Genomic DNA, 13,289 nt, shown 5'->3' on the forward strand with positions numbered 1-13,289 from the left:
ATTGAGGTAATGTTAGTAAAGTTAGGATAACACAGGGGCTTTGAGGTGATGGAGGTAATGTTAGTAAAGTTAGGATAACACAGGGACTTTGAGGTGATGGAGGTAACGTTAGTAAAGTTAGGATTACACAGGGACTTTGAGGTGATGGAGGTAATGTTAGTAAAGTTAGGATAACACAGGGGCTTTGAGGTGATGGAGGTAATGTTAGTAAAGTTAGGATAACACAGGGACTTTGAGGTGATGGAGGTAACGTTAGTAAAGTTAGGATAACACAGGGACTTTGAGGTGATGGAGGTAACGTTAGTAAAGTTAGGATTACACAGGGACTTTGAGGTGATGGAGGTAACGTTAGTAAAGTTAGGATTACACAGGGACTTTGAAGTGATGGAGGTAATGTTAGTAAAGTTAGGATAACACAGGGACTTTAAGGTGATGGAGGTAACGTTAGTAAAGTTAGGATAACACAGGGACTTTAAGGTGATGGAGGTAACGTTAGTAAAGTTAGGATTACACAGGGACTTTGAGGTGATGGAGGTAATGTTATATTCAAATATTTTTATTGGCTTTTTATATTAAATGCAAACAGTAAACATTCATCAAGACATACTCACAGAAAACAGTGTAAACAACAACAAAAAAAAAACACAACCCTTACAGTAAGGTCATACTTAATATTATTTTCATTATTGCTATTATTGTAACACACAAATAATTAAATTGTAATTCCATATCATATCTAGGTGTACTCACATGCTTTTGGCAGGAAATTCTAGATGGAAATAATTCAAAAAGGGCTGCCACACCTTATAAAATCTCTGAACAGATCCTCTGGTCGAATATTTAAGTTTCTCCAGATTTAAGAAGGACATTGTGTCCCTTACCCACTGACCATGTGTGGGAGGGCATGTCGATTTCCAATTTAATAAAATGAGGTGTCTGGCCAGTAGAGATGTAAATGCTATTGCATCTGCTTGAGCAGAAGACCCTGTCGTCCCATCCGGGGCCACACCAAAGATAGCAATTTCTGGGCAAGAGTCAACTTCTCTATTGCAGATATATGAAAATGTCTCAAAGATAGAAGACCAAAATTTTAGCAACTTCGGGCATTTCCAAAACATATGAAACAAGTTAGCTGGGGCCTGATTGCATCGAGGACAGCTTGGATTTACATCCGGGTATATTTTCGCAAGTTTGCTCCTACAGAGGTGGAGCCTATGAAATGTTTTAAATTGAAGCAGTCCGTGCCTTATACATATAGAGGTTGAATGTATACTCATCACAGCCGATTGCCAAAATTCCTCTGAGAGCTCATAACCAAAATCCTTGTTCCAAGCTGCCCTGATGTGGTCAAGTGTTGGGGATGCAATCATCTGAATGTCATAATACAGTCTACTCACCACTCCCTTTTGACTTGCATCCCGTTCTAACCATTCACCTATCACACTTTTATGTGGAAGTAATGGGAAAGAGGGAAATTTCTTTCGAACAAAATCGCGAATCTGCAAATATCTAAAGAAATGTGATCTAGGGATGTTGTGCTCACCAGCTAACTGTTCAAAGGACATAAACACACCATCTTTAAATAGATCCTTTATCTGTTTCAAGCCCTTGTTGGCCCAGAGCTTAAATGATGAATCTATAAGTGAGGGGGGAAAGAGTACATTGGCTGTGATTGGAAGAGATGGCAAAGTTTGTCGGAGTCTAAAAGTGGATCTAAATTGGGACCAGATTTTAAGGAGACCACACACCAGAGGATTATTGGTGTGGTGCTTTTTACTAAGAGGCAGTGGAGCACAAACTAAAGATGATAAGGACACCGGATACGCAGACCATTGTTCCATCTCCACCCAAACTGGTCTATCACTATCAGAGATGTCGGAGACCCAATATATTATTTTATGAATGTTAGCTGCCCAGTAGTATTGTATAAAATTTGGAAGTGCTAGGCCTCCATCTTCTTTCCGTCTTTCCAAAAATGCTTTTCTTATCCGAGGGATAGTTTTATTCCAAATAAAGGCAGATATATACTTATCTAGTTCTCGAAAAAAAGACTTGGGGATAAAAACTGGTATTGTCTGAAATAGAAACAAGAACCTAGGCAACACAGTCATCTTGATTGAGTTGATCCTGCCTGCTAATGATATAGGAAGTACTGACCAACGATCTAAGTCTTGTTTAGCTTGCTCCAAAGCTGGTTTAAAATTATAGTCAAACAGATCCTCATATCTGCGGGTTACTGTCACTCCAAGATACTTGGAGATAAGTGTCTTTGGTTATCTTTAATTGGTAAGCATCAAACGTCATCTTTTGGGCCTGATCGTTAATAGGAAAAAGCGCACTCTTAGTAAGGTTAATTTTGTAGCCCGAGATCTCACCAAATTTTGATATAATTCCTAGTGCTGTAGGGACGGAAACATCAGGGTTGGCCAAATAGAGCATAAGGTCGTCCGCATACAGGGATAGTTTGTGTGTCTGGCCACCCCTGTCTATTCCTATGACTTCATTTGCGCCTCTTAGGGCCACTGCCAGTGGTTCCAGGGCCAGATTGAACAAAAGAGGGCTTAATGGGCACCCCTGTCTTGTACCCCTGTAAATATGGAAGTATTGAGAAATATAATTGTTTGTGCGGACTGAGGCCTGGGGTGTAGAATATAATATTTTTATCCAGGAACAAAAACTAGGGCCAAATCCAAACCGTTCCAAAGTTGTAAAGAGGTATTTATACTCTATCCGATCAAAAGCTTTGTGTGCATCCAAAGATAGGAGAACCTCTGCTGTAGGTATAGGTTTTGATGGGTATAATACATTAAACAGTCTACGCAAATTACTGAAGAGTTGCCGCCCTAAAATAAAACCGGTCTGGTCTGGGTGTATCACTGTATGTATTACTGATTCCAATCTGTTAGCTAAAACTTTGGTTAGGATCTTATAATCGCAACAGAGCAGGCTCACCGGTCGATATGACGCACATTTTAAAGGGTCTTTTCCTTTTTTAAGAATGACTGAGATTGTGGCCTGAGTCATTGTAGGTGGCAAAGATTTTCGCTCTAGTGCTTCCGTATATACCTCTTGTAACAGAGGGGCTAATTTAGTTGAGAATTTTTTAAAAAACTCAATTGGGAAGCCATCCGGTCCAGGGGCTTTCCCGGTCTTCATCTTTTTAATGGCCTGATCGATGTCCTCTATTGATATGTCATGATCGAGATGTTCTTTATCTTGTGATTCTATGGTTGGAATTTCAAGGTTATCAAAAAATGCAGCCAACTGTACCTCATCACTATTTTCAGAGGTGTACAGGTCTTCGTAGAATTTCCTGAATTGATTATTAATGCCCAACTGGTCCGTAATTATCCCTTCTGGTGCGCCAATCTCTGATATAAGACCCGACTGTGCAGACTGCCTTAACTGGTGGCAAAGCAATTTACCAGCCCGCTCCCCACTCTCATAAAATTCTTGACGAGATCTGAGATATAGATCTTCAGCTTCACCAGTGGAAAGAATGTCAAACTCTGTTAATAATGCCACTCGTTCCCTATACAAGTCAGCAGAGGGGGCTACTGAGTTTCTGCCATCTACATCATTAATCAAAGCTGTCAGTTCTTTAAGACGTGCCTGCCGTAATTTGTTTGCGTTGGCGTTATAAGATATAATCTGCCCACGTATATACGCTTTCATTGCTTCCCAGAGGTTGCCAAAACTAGTTTCAGGTGACTGATTCATTTCTAGGAAGAAATCGATCTGAGCTGAAATGAAGTTAACAAAGTCCTTTTCAGATAGAAGGCGTGGATTGAGTCGCCAGGTGTGGTGTGGAAATTCAATATTCTGAGAAGTAAGTGTCATGGTTATTGGGCTATGATCAGAAATTGTGATGCCCTCGTAAGTGCTAGCCCTCAGAAGAGGGAGGAGCCTTCTGTCTAGCAAAAAATAGTCTATTCTAGAGTATGACTGGTGTGCAGCAGAGAAGAAAGAATATTGTCTAGATTTTGGATTTCTATATCTCCATGCATCAACCACTCCATACGCCTGAAGATAGGTATTTATGATCTCGGCTGACTTACTTGGTGACCGGGTTGAGCTACTAGAGCGATCCAAAATAGGGTCTAAAACACAGTTCAGGTCCCCCCCTAGAATCAGTTGATGAGTATCCAAATCGGGAAGCAAAGAAAAAAGGGTGCTAAAAAAACTGGAATTATCCCAATTAGGACCATAAACACACGCAAGTACCACTGGCCAATTAAGAAGACGTCCTTGAACAATAATATAACGACCATCTTTATCAGAGATGGCCTTAGATTGCACAAACTGTATCTCTCTACGAATAAGGATGGCTGTGCCCCGAAATTTAGCGTTTAGTCCAGAATGAAAAATTTGGAGAAAGCCCCCTCTCTTGAGTCTACTGTGGTCTTTATTGAGCAAGTGAGTTTCGGTCAGAAATGCTATGTCAGTTCGCAGTTTTGATAATTGTGAGAACACCTTGTTCCTTTTAACTGGATGATTAAGTCCTTTAACGTTCCAATTCGTTAATATCATAACTGTAACATATATTGGACGTTGACAGATCTCTGTCGGGTTGCGAAAAGAACACACCAAAAAAAAAACACACACAGATATACACACACACATAAATCAAAAACCCACCCCGCTGGCCTCTCCCCAAATAAGAGGCTGCGTATCCCCCCCAACACATACTCGTAACCTTCAAAGCTTACCCTGTGAAACTGAGCCACACTGGAACTATGTAAATAACAGGGTAAAATTAACGCAGCTAAACTCAACTTGTATATCCCACTTGACTAGGTCTATATGATTGTACAGTCCAGAAACTGCTCTTTCCGGTCGGTGACTCGGACATTCTTTGCGTGATAACATGGATTATATTTAGTGCCACTCCTGGATTCGCCCATCTTAATAATGGAGGAGTAGAACAGTCATCTTTGGTAAATCCACCCTTATTGAACGAAAGCTGAAAAACAAAACTAAAATGTACAGAAGTCAGGTACCTGAAACGTTGACTCCAGTTTAAACGCTGTCACGGGTGTAAATCTACGTGGCACTAATCCAACATATCGCTGTGATTCAGAAGTAAGTTAGACCCTAATGACGCGCACGCCTAGTCAAGGTTTGGGTTTCAGGTTATTCTGAATGAAGTCCTTAGCCAGTTTCGGATCCTTGAAACGTGAACACTCGCCATTCCCCAGCGTTATCCTCAGCTCCGCAGGGTACCACAGCCCATACCGTACTCCCTCACAGCCTCGTAGCATGTTCCTCACCTCACCGAAGCCTGCCCTCAGTTTAGCGACTGATTGGGTATAGTCCGGTTGAATGCGGATTCTATCACCTTCTCTGGTAGTCAACTGTTTCATCTGGCCAGCTTTCCTTAGAATTTCTTCTCTCTCATGGAAATAGTGGCATCTGATGACGAAGGCTCTCGGTGGGCCGTCGTCGGCTGGCCTCTCGCGCAGAGTCCGGTGTGCACGGTCAAGCAAAGGGAGCCGCTCCAGACCGAGTGTTTCCTTCAAGCATAGTGAAACAAACTCAGTCGTGCGCTTGCCTTCTTCCCGTCTCTCCTTTATCCCGATAATCCGGAGATTGCAGCGACGCGACCGTGCCTCCAGGTCCTCATTCCGTGTTTTCAGCCCTGCGAGCTCCCTCTGCACGTTAGCCATATCGCGTTCCAGAGCTACCACCCGGTCAGAATGGTCGGTTGCCGAGGACTCTAGGGTAACCACTCGTTTCTCCAGCGCGGCGTTTTTAGCATTGGCATTATCGTTGGCCAATTTAATCTCCGCCTTTAGCTGTTCCACCTGGTTCCGGAGTTCGGCAGTTTGCGCTTCTGCTGAAGAAAGTAGTTCAGTCCTCAGCTCGGCTATGGCTTTGAGGATGGCGTCCTGTTCATCCTCCGATCAGCTGTAGCATTAGCCTCCGGGTTAGCTTTGGAGTTAGCACGCGTATCCGGCATTTTCCAGGCTTTTCCGTGTGTCCCACGCTTGTTTCACTCAAAATATCCGACTTGGCACAAGCACTTCACTTTATGTGCGAGTATTTTAAGAAGCTTGCAAGCTTAAGTAGCTACATTAAATGTAAAATGACAGTTCCAGTGGGGAGCCCAGCAAAAACGCGTCCTCACATGGTGCCGCTCTCTATCGCCCCCGATGGAGGTAATGTTAGTAAAGTTAGGATAACACAGGGACTTTGAGGTGATGGAGGTAATGTTAGTAAAGTTAGGATAACACAGGGGCTTTGAGGTGATGGAGGTAATGTTAGTAAAGTTAGGATAACACAGGGACTTTGAGGTGATGGAGGTAACGTTAGTAAAGTTAGGATTACACAGGGACTTTGAGGTGATGGAGGTAACGTTAGTAAAGTTAGGATAACACAGGGACTTTGAGGTGATGGAGGTAACGTTAGTAAAGTTAGGATAACACAGGGACTTTGAGGTGATGGAGGTAATGTTAGTAAAGTTAGGATAACACAGGGACTTTGAGGTGATGGAGGTAAAGTTAGTAAAGTTAGGATAACACAGGGACTTTGAGGTGATGGAGGAAACGTTAGTAAAGTTAGGATTACACAGGGAATTTGAGGTGATGGAGGTAACGTTAGTAAAGTTAGGATAACACAGGGACTTTGAGGTGATGGAGGTAACGTTAGTAAAGTTAGGATTACGCAGGGACTTTGAGGTGATGGAGGAAACGTTAGTAAAGTTAGGATTACACAGGGACTTTGAGGTGATTGAGGAAACGTTAGTAAAGTTAGGATAACACAGGGACTTTGAGGTGATGGAGGTAATGTTAGTAAAGTTAGGATTACACAGGGACTTTGAGGTGATGGAGGTAACGTTAGTAAAGTTAGGATAACACAGGGACTTTGAGGTGATGGAGGTAACGTTAGTAAAGTTAGGATTACACAGGGACTTTGAGGTGATGGAGGTAATGTTAGTAAAGTTAGGATTACACAGGGGCTTTGAGGTGATGGAGGTAATGTTAGTAAAGTTAGGATAACACAGGGACTTTGAGGTGATGGAGGTAATGTTAGTAAAGTTAGGATTACACAGGGACTTTGAGGTGATGGAGGAAACGTTAGTAAAGTTAGGATTACACAGGGGCTTTGAGGTGATGGAGGAAACGTTAGTAAAGTTAGGATTACACAGGGACTTTGAGGTGATGGAGGTAACGTTAGTAAAGTTAGGATAACACAGGGACTTTGAGGTGATGGAGGTAAAGTTAGTAAAGTTAGGATAACACAGGGACTTTGAGGTGATGGAGGTAACGTTAGTAAAGTTAGGATTACACAGGGACTTTGAGGTGATGGAGGTAACGTTAGTAAAGTTAGGATTACACAGGGACTTTGAGGTGATGGAGGTAACGTTAGTAAAGTAAGGATTACACAGGGACTTTGAGGTGATTGAGGTAACGTTAGTAAAGTTAGGATTACACTGGGACTTTGAGGTGATGGAGGTAAAGTTAGTAAAGTTAGGATTACACAGGGACTTTGAGGTGATGGAGGGAACGTTAGTAAAGGTAGGATAACACAGGGACTTTGAGGTGATGGAGGTAACGTTAGTAAAGTTAGGATAACACAGGGACTTTGAGGTGATGGAGGTAACATTAGTAAAGTTAGGATAACACAGGGACTTTGAGGTGATGGAGGTAACGTTAGTAAAGTTAGGATAACACAGGGACTTTGAGGTGATGGAGGTAACGTTAGTAAAGTTAGGATAACACAGGGACTTTGAGGTGATGGAGGTAACGTTAGTAAAGTTAGGATTACACAGGGACTTTGAGGTGATGGAGGTAACATTAGTAAAGTTAGGATTACACAGGGACTTTGAGGTGATGGAGGTAATGTTAGTAAAGTTAGGATTACACAGGGACTTTGAGGTGATGGAGGTAATGTTAGTAAAGTTAGGATAACACAGGGACTTTGAGGTGATGGAGGTAATGTTAGTAAAGTTAGGATTACACAGGGACTTTGAGGTGATGGAGGTAACGTTAGTAAAGTTAGGATTACACAGGGACTTTGAGGTAAAGTTAGGATTACACAGGGACTTTGAGGTGATGGAGGCAATGTTAGCTTTATTACATGAGAATGATGAGGAATGGCTGATAGCAAACGGTGAAGACTGAGAAGTGTTGGATGAGCAGCAAGTGTGTATTTTAGGCTACATCATTTTATTTTAGATATTTGGGTTAAAGGTGTGTTGAAAGGCAGCATCGTTTGAGATTTGTAGCCTCTATGCTGTGGGTCAACATGTTTTAAAAAGCACTAAAACAAGTGAAATAACAGATTTTAAAACTGATAAATGATCAGTTAACTTAAAAAGTAAGTGTAAAAAATATAATATGTATAAAATGTAATATTAGCAAAAGGTACTCCCACACTGAATAAGAGTAAAACAGTGTCAAATGCTTTTAAGACTGTTTGTAGCCTGATACAAATGCATGTTATAGCTTTTTAAAGGAGGAAGCAGCTTTAACCTAAATAATTAGAATTAAGCTGTTATATCAGAGAAATTCCGAAAATACATATTATACATGAATTCAATAAAACCGACAACTGACAACCCAAATCTGGTCACCCTAGTTTAGAATAGCATTGCTAAGGAAAGTATATGATTAAAATAACAGTGTGTTTTATAGTCCCAGTCTGGGTTTGCTGGACCTGGTGGAGATCGAGAGGAGCCTGAGGGAGGCTAAAACTGAGAGAGAACGCTTACTGAAGGGGAGAGTGAGTAATACACAACACACACACATACACACATCCACAACTCTCACACACTTTCACACACACACACACATCCACAACACTCACGCACAACACACACAGAACACACACACACATCCACAACACTCACACACTTTCACACACACACACACACACACACATCCACAACACTCACACACTTTCACACACACACACACACACACACATCCACAACACTCACACACTTTCACACACACACACACACACACACATACACAACACTCACACACTTTCACACACAGAACACACACACACATCCACAACACTCACACACAACACACACACACACACATACACAACACTCACACACTTTCACACACACACACACACATACACAACACTCACACACTTTCACACACACACACACACACATACACAACACTCACACACTTTCACACACAGAACACACACACATCCACAACACTCACACACTTTCACACACACACACACACACACACATCCACAACACTCACACACAACACACACACACACACACACACACACACATCCACAACACTCACACACTTTCACACACACACACACACACACATACACAACACTCACACACTTTCACACACAGAACACACACACACATCCACAACACTCACACACAACACACACACACACACATACACAACACTCACACACTTTCACACACACACACACACATACACAACACTCACACACTTTCACACACAGAACACACACACACATCCACAACACTCACACACAACACACACACACACACATACACAACACTCACACACTTTCACACACACACACACACATACACAACACTCACACACTTTCACACACAGAACACACACACACATCCACAACACTCACACACAACACACACACACACACATCCACAACACTCACACACTTTCACACACACACACACACACACACATCCACAACACTCACACACAACACACACACACACACATCCACAACACTCACACACTTTCACACACAGCACACACACACACACATCCACAACACTCACACACAACACACACACACACACATACACAACACTCACACACTTTCACACACAGCACACACACACACATCCACAACACTCACACACTTTCACACACAGCACACACACACACATCCACAACACTCACACACAGCACACACACACACATCCACAACACTCACACACTTTCACACACAGCACACACACACACATCCACAACACTCACGCACAACACACACACACACACATCCACAACACTCACACACACACACACACATCCACAACACTCACACACTTTCACACACACACACACACACACATCCACAACACTCACACACTTTCACACACAGCACACACACACACATCCACAACACTCACGCACAACACACACACACACATCCACAACACTCACACACACACACACACATCCACAACACTCACACACACACACACACATCCACAACACTCACACACTTTCACACACACACACACACACACATCCACAACACTCACACACTTTCACACACAGCACACACACACATCCACAACACTCACACACTTTCACACACACACACACACATCCACAACACTCACACACAACACACACACACACATCCACAACACTCACACACTTTCACACACACACACACACACATCCACAACACTCACACACACACACACACACACACACATCCACAACACTCACTCACACACAGCACACACACACACATCCACAACACTCACACACTTTCACACACAGCACACACACACATCCACAACACTCACACACTTTCACACACACACACACACACACACATCCACAACACTCACGCACAACACACACACACACATCCACAACACTCACACACACACACACACATCCACAACACTCACACACTTTCACACACACACACACACACACATCCACAACACTCACACACTTTCACACACAGCACACACACACATCCACAACACTCACACACTTTCACACACAGCACACACACACACATCCACAACACTCACACACTTTCACACACACACACACATCCACAACACTCACACACTTTCACACACACACACACACACACACACATCCACAACACTCACACACTTTCACACAAACACACACACACACACATCCACAACACTCACACACTTTCACACACACACACACACACACACATCCACAACACTCACACACTTTCACACACACACACACACACATCCACAACACTCACACACTTTCACACACAGCACACACACACACACACACACACACACACACACACACACATCCACAACACTCACACACAGCACACGCACACATCCACAACACTCACACACTTTCTCACACACAGCACACACACACATACACAATATACACACCAGCATGCACAATAATCGTAAACAATTAAGCAGTGCTAATAATGTTGAGGAATGCTAACTCTGGTACTGCACTGTTAGCAGCCTGTGGCCATGGAAGTGACTGCAACACCAGGATTCAGTGATTTATATGTGTGAGTGAACACCTTCTGCAGTGTAGTGAATATTAGAGAGAGAGGTTTATTAGGGAAAACTGTACAGTGTGTACTGTACTCGTACTTAAACACAGAAATGCTTGATTGGTGATAAATCTGGCTTATGAGCAGGACGAAGTATCGCAATGGGAAACCCGTTCTGTGTGTGAGTGAGCATCATCCTGCTGAAAAATGCTATCAGTTGGAAGTTCTGCCATGAGTTAGTGTTCGTGCTTCCCGTGTTTCACTACTAGGGGTGACTGACTGATGTTTGAGATGCTCTCCAGATCATCAATCACGCTGCAGTTTACAGTGTGAACTCTTCAGTCCACAGCAAAGACAGATTTGAAGCACCGCTCACCACGGGCCTCCAAACTCAAACCTGACCCTCATCAGAACCCAATCAGAACCTGGATTCATCACTGTTCCAGTCTGAAGGATCCAGGTTCTGTTCACAACAGACCATAGACTGTGTATAGCTGGACAGAGCATCTTCTCTAAAAAGTGAAGCCACCACAAGTCTGGCGCCCCCTGCTGTTCGGTTGCAGAAAGCTGTCCCCATAGGTTTCAATGGCAAAACGGACAACTTTTAATCACATTTTTTCCCAATATGCCGTAATTCTACCTCCATTATTTAAATGCTGCAGCTAGTGTAACCTCTGCTTATATTGTTAATTTTTATATCATTTTTATAGTTTCATTGTGTAAAGGGTAAGAGCAGATGCACTGTATCAAAAACCGTCATTCAACAACAGAAGCTCCGCCCACTTCTCTACTACAATACAGTTACTATATTCACTAATACCACTTTACTACAACTTTACAACTGTACACAACACAATGAGCTTTTGAGCTTAGTTTAGTTGGTTATTTTCCCATTTTATATCTATTTTTTCTGTTTTTATTAAATGTTTTTATTAGCTTATTAGCTTCTAGCTTGTTAGCATACAGAACGTCTCCCTGGTCTTTTAAATGAATGTTGATTTTTTAATTTAATAGCTGTATCTAACTATTTTAAGCCAGACAGACACTGTGTGATTTTTTTAATCAGGTGCTGAGAGCTCATCTGCATGTTTGAATGGTTGTCCTGTACGAAAACGCACCTGATTTATATGCTGATACTGTAGTCTGACTCGCAGGCTGAGAGACTGAACGTCACGCAGCCCCAAAGCAGTAGAATTAGCGCCAGATCCCCGCGAGCCGCGCACTCATTAATCCAGCTGCACATCTTTAAGGGCGCAGATGAGCGCATCACTTTCCTCGGCCGGTCGCGCTCCAGGAAATAGTCTGTGACGTATTCATCTGTTTTTTAATACTATTTTAATTTTATATAAAGCTATGGCATGATAATCACCATATAGCTAAGTAACCAAGTCTTATTGGTAACGAAAATTCTCCTTAACTTCTTAACTAATTAATTCTCCTTAACTAATTAAAACAGTAATTAAAAGAAAAACTAAAACAAACTGAAATTACAGATTGAATACCCTCATTTTCATGTTTGTTTATTTATTTATAATTGATTTATATAAATGTGGTATATCATGATATATATCGTTATCGTGATATAAAAAATAAAAAAGATTTTCCCATATCGCCCAGCACTACTTCTAAGTAATAATGATTCATAAAATTATTTTTTTTTACCTTTTAAATCTTTATCTGATTTAAATTTGAATGAAACATGTTTAAGTGAAGGGTGTTCTGTAAACTTACCAACATATACTTGTACTTATATGCAATAAAAAGGCATTGTAAGATCTAGCTGCTGTTTTATTTATTCAAATTCCTACTCCATGGAAAAAATGGGCTGGATTTGGGCATGAAACTCCCGGGCTGAAAAGGGTCCCTGTCATGGTTTGGGGGTGTTTGGGTCAGTAATTTCTGCAATGCAGCATTAAGGCAAAAAAAATTACATCTTACAATTTTAGAGCAGCATATGCTGCCTTCAACAACATATATTTTACAGCAGGGATTTTTATGCATTTTTCATCAAGACAATGTTAAACCACATGCTGCATACATTA

At 41.9% G+C, this 13,289-nt stretch overlaps 1 protein-coding gene across 7 annotated transcripts in view; it reads left to right on the forward strand.

The window, feature by feature from the left end:
• LOC125780418 (NACHT, LRR and PYD domains-containing protein 12-like) overlaps positions 1-13,289 on the forward strand; it is a 119,801-nt gene that overhangs the window by 52,088 nt on the left and 54,424 nt on the right. The window lies entirely within an intron of this gene.

This window comes from Astyanax mexicanus, unplaced genomic scaffold, assembly GCF_023375975.1.
Source record: "Astyanax mexicanus isolate ESR-SI-001 unplaced genomic scaffold, AstMex3_surface scaffold_51, whole genome shotgun sequence".
NCBI classification, from domain to species: Eukaryota; Metazoa; Chordata; class Actinopteri; order Characiformes; family Acestrorhamphidae; genus Astyanax; species Astyanax mexicanus.